Raw genomic sequence first — 15,799 nt, 5'->3', positions numbered from 1 at the left:
GTGGAAAAGCTGGTTCTGAGAGATTTCCTGTTTCTGAATGATGTAGCCTTGGTTTCCCATAGTCAATCTTACTTGCAAAATCTCTTGGGCAGATTTTCTAAGTCATGCTAGAACTTCAGGTTCACAATTAGTCTTAAGAAGACTGTGATCATGAGGGATCCTGATTTTCTATAATAAAAGTATCCCCAAATTTTGGATTAATAAAAGTAACCCCAAATCCACATTTTTCCATGATTAAAATGAAACACCACTATGTATAGCTATATGTATATGTATATGTAGAGCTGTGCGAAACAGCACCATTTTATTTCAACTTCCATTTCACTGTTTTGATGGGACAGTGTTTGTTTTGAGTTTTGTTTCATTTTGAAACCACATCATTTCGATGAAACAGTTTTACTGTTTCAACGTTGTTTTGATGTTTCACCCATAGGCTATAATGGGGAAGCATGATACTGGCTATAACCTTGTCATTTTTTGGCAGATTTGGATGAAAATTGCAGGAATGGTAACCCCTTATGAGGCTATGAAGTCTGCCAGGTTTCAAGGAGATATGTGCAGGGGTTTGTGGGAAACTGCACCTCAAGCTGCTGATAAGCAAAACCCATGATATGTGACTGTGTATGTGTTAAGGTGCTCCCTCACTGGTGCTGGGGTCTCTACACAACACAGTAGTGTGCCCTAATGAGGGCTCCTCCTCCCCTACATCCTCAGCCTGGTCCACCACTTTACATGACAACAGGTAATAAGTAAGCAGCACAGTAGCACTAGCAGCATCTCAGGCAGCCAAACTGTGGCAGAGCCTTTCTTTCCTTTCCTGAAGAAGCTGCTTCTCCAGCAGCTGCTAGAGAAATCTCCCTTCCAGCCCCAGCCCTGGGGCTTAGATGTGCCCAGGACCCTGCCTCCTTCTGGTCAGCTGACTGGGGACAGGTGCTAGGGGTGTTGGTCTAAGGACATGGCACTGACAGACAAGCTTCTCTGGGTCAGTCTAATCTGGTATCTTTTAGTAGACCAATTGAATAGTTACAGAAATGTATCTTAGCAAGGTTTTGGGGTGAAAAACCCTTCATCAGGCTGAGGAAGCACCTGCAATTTTTGTGTCTGCTGTTCCTGGATGGAAGAAATAGTAAAGAAGCCAGAGGCTGGCATGCAATGCGGGCAAGAAAGCCAGTCACTGAAAATGGAAATGGAGGCATTGGGGGTGAGGGACAGGCTGGAATGTGGGGTAAGGGGGATTTAGCAGTGCAGGTAAAAGTAAAGAGGTACCTGGGGAGTCAGATATCTAGCATGTTGTAATGTGTCAGAATTCCCATGTCTACGCTGAGTCCATGAGTTTCTGTACCTACTACCTAGGAGGTTGATGAAGTACAGTTCATAGGCTTGTCTGTGAAAAGCAGTTTGTAAATTCAAACAAGCGCTGAACCTCACGAACCTCATCACCAGAAGCCAACTTCCTATAGCCTAAAAAACACTGAATGGGTCTAGGCCATGCCATGACAAGATATGCAAAACCTGCCAACATTATCTCCAGTATGGAGATATTGTCACAATACAATACATACCTTCATCAGGTCACCAAGTGCCTTGATGGAAAAAATGTGGACATACCAAGCAACATCTGCAAACCAGAATGAGTGCACACCAAAGAGCTATCAAAGACAAGAACAGAACACCACCTGTTTCCAATCTGTCAGACCTCATCCTCAAAGAGGATTTACAAACCACTTTTCACAGACAAACCTATGAACTGCACTTCATCAACCTCTTAGGTACAGAAACTCATGGACTCAGTATAGACATTGGGATTCTGACACACTACAACCTGCTGGACATCTGACTCCCCAAGTACCTCTCCACATTTACCCATGCTGTTACATGCCCCTTCCCCCCTCACCCCAGCCCGTCCCCCAATGCCTCCATTTCCATTTTCACTTTCACTGACTGGCTTTCTTGCCTGCATTGCATGCCTGGCCAGCCTCTGGCTTCTTCACTATTTCTGACAGGAACAGCACACACCCCAACTGCAGGTGCTTCCTCAGCCTGACAAAGGGTTTTTCAACCTGAAAGCTGGCATCCCAGGCAGCTAAGCTAAGCTTACCTGGAACCTCACAACTCCACTTCAACCAGTAAGCCTTAGGCCCAGATGGATCTGGGCTTTCCCCAGCCAGGACTGTGTGTGTGTGGTGGCTGGACATTATGGTGCCTCCTGCCCCACTTTCACCACAGGAATCTTTGGTTCTTGCATTTCCTGGGACCGCTGCACCACCAGTAGTCCCACCAGGCCTCCTAACCATGGCAGAGTGCAGTTTTAGTGGTCATGTCCAGAACCTGGGGCCTTCTCATTCTGGGTAGCCCCAGCTCATACCTCCAAGTTTGTCCTGGCATAGAAGCTCAGCAGGGACATGTTCTTTCCCTGCTGGCTGGTGATGTAGTAAGTGCCCCCTCCAGCTCTGAGAGTGGGGCATTAAGTGGCTTTTAAAAAATGGAAAAAAAGAAATAGGTTCAGAAGGAGTGAAGAGGGTGGCATTCACTCCATCTGCTCCTGGAGCTGGGGAATCTCCAGTGGGAAGTCAGTCTTCAGGAACCCCAGCTGCTTCACCAAACCAGGATTCAAGTAGGTGCAGTGGGGTGTCACTACATCCCCAGCAATGCTGAACACCTTTTTGCTTGGAACACTGCTTGGTAGACATGACAGGTGTTCCCAGGCAACTGTGACCAAATCTGGCCACATCTGGCTGTGGCTTGCCCAGTAGTCCAAGGGGTCGCACAGCAGTGACTCACATCTTTGTTGAGATAGGCAGCCACCAAGGCCTGAGTGCCACCTGCCTGATAGTGAGGTCTGGTGCCTCTGGACCCCACCATGGAAGCCATGCCCTTGGCCCACATTGGCAGCACCTGTGGTGGAGGAGGAGACTGGCTGGTGGATGGTGTGCTGGCACAGGACAGTGGATCCCCTTCTTCCACATTCCCGCAGCAGATTTGGCTGCTGCATATGCTACTCTTCACACTCAGGTCACACATGGAAGCCAGCATGTGGACTGTACTGGACCACAAAGGATCAAGCCATTTCCTGATGACCTCCTTCAGTCACCTCACCAGTGCCTGCACATCTGGTGGCAGTGGCTTGCTCCAGCCAGGAACATTGATCCCCTGGATGGTCTCCATTTGGCTCTGAAGTTCCCTCACTATAGGAATCACCTGGCTAAGGAAGTCATCAGCAGCACTGAGGGTCTTGGTGGAGAGATAGTACCCCACTCAGCTCTGTTAAGGGGGATGCTGATCCCAATCTCCCCAAGCAAGGCCATCTCATGGATGGGCTTCAGTTGTTCCACCAGCTTCTCCAGCACCAGGCATGTGGAGTTCCACCAAGTCTCCACATCCTGCATGATTTTGTCCTGTGGGATGTTCAGCTTTCCTTGTTTGTCCCACAGCATCTTGCCCCCCTTCAAGCTCTGGTGGAAGTAGCCTGCCACCTTCCTGAATTTAGAAATGAACTTGCTGGTGGTGCTGGCACTATCACTGGCAGCCCTATCCCCTTCCAAGGCATCCCTGACAATGATGTGGAACTTGCCAAAGTTGGCATCATGGACCACCTTGACCATATTGGCCCTATTGTCAGTCACCATGAACATCTAGGTGAGCTTGCCCTGCCCAATGAGCCACCGCTACACCGAGTTGTTCATGGACATCATGATCTCCCTTGCTGTGTGGGACTCATCCATCACTTTGGCTTGAAGGAGAGCCCACTGATGGCCTAACTGGTCGCACCAATGCCCTGTCAGAGAGAGGTATGTATGATCTCCACCCCAGCTGCTCCAGATGTCTGAGATGAAGTGTAAGGCCACCTGCAGACCTGCCTTGAGCAGCTCCACCCTCAAGTACTCCCCACATAGGGCACCATGGGCCACCTGAATCCTGGGTGCTCTACTAAGGAGAAGAGCTGGTCATTGACAACAAGTATCTCCCCAGTGCTCTGGGTGATCTCACTCACCCTTGCAATGCATCCGCCTTTTTTGCTGCCTTTCCCCCAGTGTTCTAGGGTGGCCTGCTTCCAATTTGGTGGGATGGGAGCTTTGGAGTGACAAAGGGACTACCCTTTGGGCACTCTCCCACTGGTGCCAAGCTGAGGAGGAGCAAGGGCAATGGGGTGGTGCCAGCAGAGATGCATCAGCATCCCTGTGGTGTTCATGTGTCTTGTTCCCTTGCCCCAGCTGGTTTTGACTTGGCAGAGCAGGCAGATAGCATATGTGGGATCATCTGCTAGCTCAAAATTATCCCAGACCACACTTCCCACTTGCTTCTGGGTTGCAGGTGCATGTGTAAATGCTGCAGTTCCCCCTCCTCAGCAGGCAGAGGCACAGCAACAGGAGAAGCGGACACAACAAGAGGAGCAGCAGATTCAGCTGAGCTGCTTGCCTCTGCAACCTTTACCTCAACCTCAAGGCACTTCGGAGGAAGGAGGCCTGGCTCTAGGGGAAACTTGGGCATGGAGCACGAACTCAGATGATTCCCTCTCCTTCCCCAGAATTGCCCTTGCTAGAATTGCTCCAGCTCCAGCTCCAGCTCCAGCTCCAGCTCCAGCTCCAGCTCCAGCTCTTCCTCTGGCCCAGGAAGACTCAACATGGGAAGTGAAATGAGGGTCTAGGAGATTGTTATGCTGGTGTTGGTGCTGCTGCTTGTTGTCATGGTGGTAGTGCGGGGGGGTTATGGCTGGTGCTTTTAGAGGTGGTGCAGACTCAGGCACAGGGAGTGGTACTGGCACAGCTTCCCTCTCCTTGCTGCCTGTACTAGTGGAAGCCTCATGCCTACTTGTTTTAGCAAAGAGCCTCAGTTTGCAGGGGGGGAACTTACATCTCTCCCTCTACCTCCTCTTCCACCCCTCCCTGAAGGCTTGCCAGCTGCCTTTCCACCATGTTTCATGGTATGTCTCATAGTGTCTTTGCCTTGGTATGCTGGAAAATCTGTCTCGTCTTCTCTAATATTATCTATCATGGTTTATGTAATATATGTAGATATTAAGATACTTGTATGTATGTGTATTTATGTGATGTATGTATGTATTTATGTAATAAATAAAATAGAAATGTATACATATATGTATGTGTTTTCCTATATAAATTCTATATTATCGTATGCAATATAATTATGCTGTGCTTCCCTGCACAGTGAATGGAATGCACACTGAAAGCACAGTTCTGAAAAGAATCAAAATAGACTAAACAAAAAGAGGATTTTGAGGAAGGAATAAATTGAAAGGAATCAATTGATGGATATAATAAGAAAATAAAAGGGTACAGAAAGAAAGCAAAATGTATTGCTGAATCCCACTTGCTAGGTTAGCAAGTAGGAAATGAGTGGTAGTCTTTGTTGTCTAATGCTGCTGAGCTTCTGGAAGACATCTCAGTAACAGTCCCCAAGGGAGAAAGCAGCCCAGTTGAAACAAAGCTGCTTTTTATGCTGTTTTGCCATCTCTCCCCCAGAGCACTGGGTTTAGAAGGGACCTCAGGAAAGGATCACAGCCATTGGCCAACTACACGATCAATGTCAGAGCAGTCCTTCACCTGTCTTTCCCCTCCCTCTCCTTACTTTCTGTTTCCATGCAGGCAAGCCCAGCTTCAGCTTCAGCTTCGAAACTCGAAACATTTCAAAACTTTCAAAACATTTTGACTGCCCTCGTTTTGTTTCAAGGCAGTTTCAAAACCCTTTGTCTTGTTTCAATTTTGCTAAGAATTTTGGCCTATTACAGAAGCATGCATGGAATAACAACAACCTGTTAAATAAGGTGAAGGTGCAAATCTATGAGACTTGTATGCTGTTAGCCCTGCTCTTTATTTTAGAAACATAGGCTATATATGCTAGGCACATCAAGAGATCAAACAGCTTCCACATGAGATGCCTGTGTAAGATCCTGTAAATAAAGTGGGAAGACAAAATATCAAACAGAGGTGCTAGAGCATGCGGGACTGACATATTTAGAATTCACTATCAACAAGAGGAGTTTGCAATAGCTCAGCCACATTAGAAGAATGGAAGGAGACGGTATCCCCAAGAATATTTTGTACAGTTAGATTTGAAACAGCTCTAGAAAGTGGGGTTGTCCTTTACGGCAGTACTATGACCTGTGTAAAAATTATGTGAAATTGATATCGTTCAGCATCAATGTAGAAAACTTGGAGGAGCAGGCAGAATCCTGCCTGACTGGAGGGAAGATCTGACACTGGGCGCAGAACAATGTGAAGTTGCTTTGATCCAGAGGATAGAAGTGAAGTGAGAAACTTGGACTCCAGTTCAGACAACATATGGATTTGTGAAATTTGTAACAAGCAGAGTTGCTCTCAAATTGGGCTTCTCAGCCACAAGCTAATTCATCAGGTACTTGGCTAGATCTTTTAGGCATACACCCTGATCCAGAGGATTGACTGTTGCCTATCTATATATAATTGTATGGATACCATTATAATAATATAATTATGACAAATATGCTCCATCAAAAGAAGGGGAAAAGCCACTCTATTCATAGACCATGTGGACATGGTTAAGCATTCAAAAATTAGTTACTGCTGGAGTGAAAGTTACAACCTTCATTCTACCACTTTGTACACAGGAATTATGATTTAGTGCTTATTTATCTAAACACATACTATTTTTTTCAATACAATTACAAACGTTATTCAAGGTATCCAGGTTGTAGCTGTATTGGTCTAGAGGAAACAGCAATCATGGCTTGTAGTAGAGATGATATCTTTAGTACACCAGCAAGATTTTTGGAAAAAAAAAATCTTTAATTGCAAGCTTTTGGGAACAAACAGCTTTCATCAGGCATTGAAGAAAAGATTATAAAAGTTGTCCTGGGTAAAAATTAAAGTTCATATTTCACAGTATTTTACAGAGGAGTCAAAAGATGGAAAACTCCTCTGGGCAGGCAGTACATAGCTGGTATGGAATCTCTCACCTCTTGTGAGTTTCTGCAATGATGCAAATTTCCTTGAAACAAAGGCAGGTGCAGTATCTTTTCTCCAATGCCTGATGAAGAGTGTTTGTACCTGAAAGCTTGCAATTAAAGATTTTTTTGGGCAGATATCTTGTTGGTCTAATAAAACAAACATTATTCAAGACACTCACAGCTACTTTAATACACGTACTTACCCTGTGAAAAATGGTTAGTAACCATATAAAAGTGCATATTACACTAGTGTATATGTTGTCTGTCAATAGCATGAGTCTACTCAACTAAATATTTTACGATAGCTTTCACTTTAAGCTACTACCTGATCACCCACTACCTAGTCATGGGTACTATTATAGCAGCCTACAGTCTGTTTTTCCAAAACAAACTGGTCCCAGATCATTGTTCTACAACCTGACAAAATATGAGTGCAGACACATAATTTTATACCAGTATCATTTCCATTGTTTTTTACAGCAATATAAATTACAGTCGGATACCTTTATTGTAATACAAGCTGAGTAACACAGATCAGAGCTAAACCTGCCCAGGAGTAGCATAACATTGAGCTGCTTAAAGAGTGCTTAAAGCTAGTTTCAGGTGTTAATGTGCAGGCAATCCAGGTGTTAGGAGCTGCAGGAGCTTGCCAAAATTACCAAGTAAGAAGGCCCCAAAATAGGTTCCAGAATAAATGCAACATCTACTCCTTTAATTACTATGATTGTAAGAGCCGTATTTTAGGCAGGCACTAAAATGCTGGTTTATGTTTGAGATTTTCAGAAATTCTTATGGAATTTGGAAAATTAAGTGCATTAAAAATCAGCACCTGAGAATGTGAAAAATCTGTGACTGTAGGTCAAAGACAGAAGAAAAAAGAGACTTGTACAATGTAAAATCTTCACTCAAAGGGTAAGCTCTTTGTGGTAAGGGCTTGTCACTTTGATCTGTGTTTTTACAGTGTCTAATACAATAAGCTCCTGCTCCAAGTCTGAAACACCTAAGCAGTAATACAGTACAAATAGTACTAGAGCCTGAGACGTGAAAAAATTGAATACTAAGGAGGAGTTTTTGTGTATGCTCTTTGAATAGTGGGTACTGCTGCAATAACTTGCTAATTAAGAGAGAAAAATTGCAGCCAAATCATAAAATGGATATCTTGACATCAAAGAGAAGTACTTTCTTTAATTTTAGTATATCATTGGAACAAAAAAGACGAAAAGAATGGCATGCAAGCACAAATCCAAACTTTAAGGAAAAATAAACAGTGAAATGCTGATAGAAGTATCAAAAATTCAAGCCTTTGTGGACCAGCAGTGTAAGATTCTGAAGGCTCTCTCAAATACTCAAAGACACTTTAGATCTGGTTAGCTGTGTCTATTAACCATTATAAAATCTTCATGCTGTGTTTATTCTTCATTCTTCTATTCCAATGCTGTTTTATAGTTTGAAAGCCTTTCAGGGAGGAGGAGGGGAGTGTTTCATTTAGATTTGTTGTTGTTTTTTTGTCTTAATTAGACATGACCTAAACACAGTTTCTGTATCAGTGTACTATGCCATTTAGGAGTGTGACATTTTATACTAGTGGTATCTGAACATGTTAATGTGGTAAGTGTTTGACTTATAGAGCTTATTACCCTTCCCAACATAGGATGTATGTACTTTAACTATACCAACATAATTGAAATGGGACAACCTTCCTATGAACATTGTTGGCAACATATTTATCATCTTCCAAATAGCAATGCATTGTAAACACTACTACTAAATTACCAGTGTCTAAAGATACTTTTATGGTAGGACAATTGATGTATCTCACTCTTGTGACAACATCAGTAACTGCATAATAATTCTTTGACTATTTATTGAAGCCACTGGCAATACAAGAGCTACCTTATACATAAACAGTAAGCAAACAGTATTCCCTGTCTATACTTAGAAATATTTTCCAGAAAAAAAATTATGTGGCTATGTGTGTGCATATATATCTAATAACCCAACTTAAATAAGTTTCAATGGCAAAAGGACTGTTAAATTATAATACAACTGCCAAATACAATTAATAGAATGAGGGCTTTAAAAATGCTCTTAAAAATCACATTCTTAAAACTTCTGATGTTGAGAAGACTCTTTTTTTTTCTTTTTAAATTTGCCCTTAAAAAGGTCTAATGTCAAACAACTGAATACAAATATCCATCAGTAAGGACCAATTCCACAATTAAGTTCCATTGAGGGGCTATGAGGGGAGGCTGAGGCAACTGGGCTTGCTTAGTCTGGAGAAGAGAAGTCTGAGAAGGGATTAAAGCAGCCTTCAACTACCTTACAAAGAGGATAGATCTAGACTGTTCTCAGTGGTGGCAGATGACAGAACCAGGAGCAATGATCTCAAGTTGCAGCAAGGAAGGTTTAGGATAGAGTAAGAAAAAACTCTTATGACAAGGTTTTTAAAGCATTGGAGTAAGTGACTCAGAGAAGCTGTGGAATCTGCATCTCTGGAGGTTTTGAAGACTGGACTACACAAAGCCTTGGCTGCAATGAATTAGTTGGGGCTCATCCTGCTTTGAACAGGGGGTTGGACAGGATGGCTTCCTGAGGTCCCTTCCAATGCTAATGTTCTATGATTATGTGATCTACTCCAGATACTGATTATATGGTTTCATTTACTTTGAGGATTCGTCTTTAAAAAGAACCTATAATACACTTTTTATCAACTACTATTTTATATGATTACATGTAAAATGCTCTGGCTCTTTGTGAGTCCTTCAGAGCTTCTAAACTCACTGATTTCTTTTGCAATAGTTCACATTTCTTGAATTTCAGAGTGCTGTCCAAATCTCATCTTACTGGGACTTTTGAGGAAGATGATATTACCTGTTGTAGGATAAAAATGTTACTTATCGTTTCTTTACCATCAGAATTAGATATTTGCTGATAACAGTGGGTGGTGTTTGCTATCTTTATATTATGTTCATGCTTTGAAACAAATATCAAATAGACCTATAATTTAAAAAAATTCAACATTTGAAGCACAATTCCACTCTGAATCGTGATTTTGTTAAGTGCTATTTAATGTTTCCACAATTATTTTGTCTCAGTGAATCTCCATCAATTTATCTAAATTTACAAGTTTAAATCTCAGCTCTACTGACTCATTTTCATTGGGATTTAAAGTTAAGCTTAGTTTTTTTCTGGCTTACGGATAATCAGCCATAATAAAGATTCAGTAGGCCTAAGTGATGCACCCAATTATACTTGAATAGTGTCCTTCTATAACTCTTTATAACTCGCTTAACTCTGCTCCATTTAAAACTACAGGCAATTTTATTGTTGTCTCCACTAAGAGCAGAGATGGACTAATATGAAGCACTTCTAAAAATTCATATTTGCCCTAATATGTCTCCTTTAGTTAAAGCCAACCAATCTGTTTTTCTTTTCTGTGACAGCACTCTGGTAATCAAGTGAAAACTTTGAATACAAAGGGTTGCACAGATGGCCTTGCAAATGGAATTTAATTCTACAATTGATGTGTCAGTCAGGAAGAATCTAATTCAGTCTTTCATAGCTGCATGGATTGTGATCAGAGTAAAATGTATTGAATTAATATTTTTACCCAAAGTGACCAGATAAAATTGAAAATACACAAAGGAAGGAGAACCACCAACTAAGAGAGGGTTTGTAGGTGGCTTAGCCAGTATATTTGGTTAGGAAGCAATTAATGTAGGTCAAACATCAATGTGTGGGAGGGAGATCTAGAACACTGGGGTGTAAAGATGCATCATAATTCTTCCCAGAACCAGCCTTTTGTTCCATAATCCTACAGAGGTAGAATCCATTGTCCCACTTTGAGTACTTGTGAAGTATGAAAAATAAAATGAGCTAACACTTTTTTCCCCAGGATAGTGTTCTATCTGTAACTTAATAGCTTCTCCTTCAAGTTACTGTCCATTCATTCCAGGGACAAGCTTATCAGGCTGTGTTCTCTGGGGCCACTGAGCAGCAATGCTGCTTGCAAGGGCTACATGTATAAATGGCTGTACTGATCTTGTTTTGTCCTGGGCCTTGACTCAAATTCATCAGGACCTTCTCAAATGAGACATCTGTTTGTAGTCTTGGTTTTCTGCTCTGTTGGAAAGTGCCTTAAACACTAGGCTATTAGACTAAAATGTGAGAGGACTCTCTCACCCTCAGTTTTGCTTCTGAAAGGTGTGTGCACAAGCACTTGTCACACAGTGAAACAGATTTCTGATCAGGGTGTGTCACACGTGCATTAACTTGCTTTAGTTAATGTGCATTAAATTTAGTATCTCCAGGCTCCTATACACAAGCAGAGACACTGCTCCAGTGCACTGGAATGTACTGGAATGCACTGCTCCAATGCACTGCTCCGATGCACTGGGATTCCACCCCTTGGAGCAGACTCCATTAGTCAAGTCTGGTGGAGCATGGTAATTGCGTCATGTATCAGGTATCCTTGCACTTAAAAATGACAGTGGGTGGTGCTTTATCTAAAGCTTATTGAACAGACTTTAGTTTAAGCGGTCCTCCCCCGCCACTTTTAAGCACGGGGAAATGGATACACACGACGTGGATACTTTAATTAGAGTGGCAGTCTGAGCTGAAAAATGTTGATTTGGGGGGTTTTTTTATACGTGATTTTTTTTTATTAGAGAAAACCAGAATCTATGCCTATTAGTCTTTTTACTTGAGTTTTATTACTCCCATAAGGGTATATGTTCCTTTCTGAAGTAAGAAAATGTGACTTTTTTTTTATTGGATTAATTTCTGAAAATTTGTAGAATCAGTCTTTGACCAAAGCATTTGTTGATTGAAGTTTCTTCTCCCCACCTATACATATCACCTGCCCCACACCCCCCCAAGCCCTGACACTTCTTTGGTACTTAACAATTACACTAGTTTATTACTATTTAATTACTGTAAATTACATTGTTGTTCACTGTGCACAAAGAACAAATTACAGATATAGTCCCCTCCCATGTGATCTTACAATAGAAGGACATGGGGTGATATAACATGGAGAAGGTGAGAGATTTAATATGAAGGCAAAAATTCATAAATATCTTAGGAGTCACTGGGCACATCTACACAAGACATTTACTGATTAGCTAATTAGCTATACAATAAATGTCTTGCGTCTACGCCTATGGTCCTATTAGGCCACAGGAAACTAATAAAGTCCACAGCAGGGTCATATTTGTAAACAAAAGTACTACCCTATTGTCCCAGCCACCAGCAGAGGGTTCGGGATTGAGAGTATGGTTGGGGGTAGAAAGGTAAGAAAGGTTTATTGATTTAACAAAAACACAACCATGCACAGAGAAAAAAACAAGAGACAGACAATAATAATTCCTATCAGCAACTTATTGGCAGTCCCCTATGATGCCTGATGTACAAGTTTCTCTTCTGCAAAGCTCACCAAAGTCAGGTGTCCCTGATCAGTGCTGTCTGAGGGGTACTGGGAAGGAGCCTGGTATTCAGTCCTTGGGCTCCTCAAGGTCCACGGGCCCACTAATCCAGTCCAGTAGCTAATCTTAAATCAGTACTTCTTTCACAGAGCTACATCTTTCTTCTGAATGATTTCTAGATGTGCCGGTCAATTTATAATTTCTGAGCTGTGGTAATAACTTACAGCCATTCAGATTCTTTTTACTTCAACTGTCCTTAGACTGACCAATAGCAGTACAAGCCTTGCATTCTTCTGGTAAGATTAATTTTAACTACGCCACAGAGCCTTACTACTTCAAGGCTTTGCTAAATTTACTAGGCCTGACTACATAGAATTATAGTCAGAATGAGTCGGAAGGGACCTAGACAGATCATCAAGTCCAACCCCCTGCCATGCACAAGAAGGAGCACTGGGGTCATAAGACCCCAGCCAGGTGCCTATCCAGGCTCCTCCTGAAGATTTCCAGGGAAGGTGAGAGCGCCACCTCTCTGGGAAGCCTATTCCAGACTGTGGCCACCCGTACACTGAAGTAGTTTTCCTAATATCTAACCTAAACCTATCCTCCCTCAGCTTGTGGCCATTGTTCCTGGTAAGAGCTCAGGTATATACCAAGGGAACAGTTATCTCTAAGGACAGGGGGGGTGGGAGGGGGGTGGCCAGGCTCTCTCAGGGGGATTAAGGTGTCTCTTCACTAATGCAAGAAGCATGGGGAACAAGCAGGAGAAGTTTGCTGTCCTGCTTGCAGGTAGTAAGACCTACCATACAAGACCTTACTATATCTTAAACATTAATTAGGCTCTTAGCAACAACATAAAGCTTAAAATTTAAGCAAATGACAGAAAAAAACATTTGGTCTAATCTTCATAGAGCCTTCAGCAAGCACCTTTATCACACAGATATAATTTTCAGCTGTCACACCTGGTGTTGAGGTTTTTTTTACTCCATAGCAGCACACATGTAGATGCTGCCCTATCTGGGTGGGGCATAAGGGCGCTTCAGTATGGGGGCTGCCTGCCAGCTAGCCCCACACTGGGGAATCTTTGTGCCCAAGCCAGCCCTTCTGCCACACACTGAGCCAGGTTGGACCAATCCCAGGTTGGACCCCAGATCCCCCTGCCACCTGGGGCTGCTCTGTCTCAGCTCCACAAGTGTGGTCTCAGGTGCACATTCAAATGGCACACCTGAGAACAATAAACTTTGGCACAATATGCACTGGGGTTTATTGCTCTGTATTAATAGCATGTGTAGACACACTCACTGACTTTCAGTCAAATAAAATTTTAAGTGCCTAAGTCCATTTTGAAAATACGATTTCAGCTCTTAAATAATTTAGTTGTGTCCCAGGGGACAAAGAAATGGAAGATGCTTACCAGCAGCTTGAGACACAGCATGCAAGGGGTGGAAGGAAAAGCCTGTGTGGCTCATTAGCCACCTTTTTATTCAATTACGGCCGACCAATGACATCAGAGTCAGACGCTGGCCGGTGAAGATAAAAATGGTGGCTGATGCCACGGAGGAGACAGATAGCAAGGGAGAGGAGGTGCAGCCACTGCCAGCAGCAGAAAGGATTCTCCCTGAGGAACCCACAGAGCCTGGCAAACAGGGACAGACACTGGCAGCACAAGGCATAGCATTTGATGGGATCCCACATGGGATGGAGAGGGACCAACGGACACACAGGCCAGAGGCATGGCTAGAGTGGAACACGGAGGTAGAGCTGACCCAGGTGGGAGTGCCAGGACAATGGGGCATGGAGGAAGCTCTGTTAGGGGGAGAAGACCCCAGGAGAGCCCTGAGGGGTTTACTGTCGGGGCAGGTACTGCTGCTGGGCTCAGCCAGATTGATGGGCAGACAAGAGTGAAGACTGGAGGTGATGGGTTAGGGGTAACATGATACAATCCCAGTCAGAGTCCAGAGATAGAAAGGGGGCAAGGAACTGCTACATCAGGGTATGGCTTGTTATTAGGTATTTTGTTGTTACATTTATTTTGTTAACCCAGACGGAGGAGCATAGGGAAGGGGGCGGGTACCTCAAGGAGTGAGGCTGAGGTGAAGCCTTGGAAGGTATACCTTTTTTTTTGTGTGTTTCCCCGAAGGAAGGGGCAGAGACGAGGGGGACGAGGGGTAGGCCCACACGGGTGAATGAGGCTGTGGCCTGTGGACACCTAGATGCCAAGATGCGTTATCCCTACTGAGGGGACGAAACCAACAGACAGGTGACGCTCTGAAGAAAGCATGGGGCTGGGGTGTAGGAGTGGTGGAGCCCTGTGGATGGCTGCCGGGTGAACCACGGGCACACTACAAACAACCTCACCTATTGAGGAAAAACAAGTCATGGCAGGAGAGATCAGGGTTGGTGACTCGAGGGGGAGACAACTACTTGGGCGACAACACGAGTCCACAAGGCGCTTGACGTCTACCACCAGAGTGAAAACCATTCATGGGTGGCTATTTGAAGCTTGGCAGGCACAAGTTGCTTTGGTTAATTTTATCTGAATACAATAGGATACCCTGGCTATGTAGAAGACTGTAGTATTTACCCTAATAGTTAGAATAGTTTGGGGGTAAATGGTTTCTGCTATAATATGATATAGCAAACAAAACTGTTGTTTTTGAATGGACACATCACATAGTGTTGGTGTGAATATAGATTGTGTTTTAAAATACTTTTCTTATACTGGCAATCTTTTTGTGATAAATGCAACAGGAAAATAATGTGAAAAGTCTTTTAAGTATTCTTTTCTTTACAAATAAAGCCAGGCATATGCCAGTTTCTTGCAGTGGAAGACAAAGACAGATATACAGAGGGGATGAGATACAGCATAGAATTAATGAACCAATAGAAAAATGTCTAAAATAAATTAAATTTTAAACTGCAAAATAAACTCTATCACGTAATGGAATGTCTGATTGCATTTTTCTTAATCACTAGTGGAAATTATTTATCTATTAACATGTTTTGTTTGTTATGTTTAAATAAGACCGTTTTGGTTTGATTGCCAGGGATTTGGCTTTTCCTCCTGTAATCATCATAGAAAATGCTGTGTGTGTGTTGAATAAGCTTTTTCTATGATGATTACACATATATGATGATTTTATATATATATATATATTTCCCCCACTGTTCCAGGGTAGCCTGTCTCATTATATATATATATATATATATATAAATAATGGAAAAGTGTGGATCTGGGGTTACTTTTTTTTACTTCAAAATTGGGGATTTTTTTTAATCAGAGAAAACCTGGATCCCTGGTTATTACTTTGAGTCTTGAACAAATCATTATCATGTTTCTCCAAGATTTTGAGAAGAACGCTTGTGCTTGTTGAGCCTATAGACAAACTACTGTCATTCATATATACCATATTAGTGGTGTTTCATATACAGTGGT

The 15,799-nt window shown here is 42.7% G+C and overlaps 1 long non-coding RNA gene across 1 annotated transcript in view; it reads left to right on the top strand.

The window, feature by feature from the left end:
- Positions 1 to 15,799, top strand: part of LOC109306413 — a 920,948-nt gene that overhangs the window by 783,829 nt on the left and 121,320 nt on the right. The window contains exon 2 of the long non-coding RNA XR_002099982.1: positions 743 to 749. This is a non-coding gene — a long non-coding RNA (uncharacterized LOC109306413). The remainder of the gene's footprint in view (positions 1 to 742; positions 750 to 15,799) is intronic.

The sequence above is a fragment of the Crocodylus porosus genome, unplaced genomic scaffold (genome assembly GCF_001723895.1).
Source record: "Crocodylus porosus isolate Cpor-Errol unplaced genomic scaffold, CroPor_comp1, whole genome shotgun sequence".
Classification (NCBI taxonomy): Eukaryota; Metazoa; Chordata; order Crocodylia; family Crocodylidae; genus Crocodylus; species Crocodylus porosus.
Note: the sequence above shows the minus strand (reverse complement) of the source record. Positions and strands in the feature narration are given on the sequence as shown.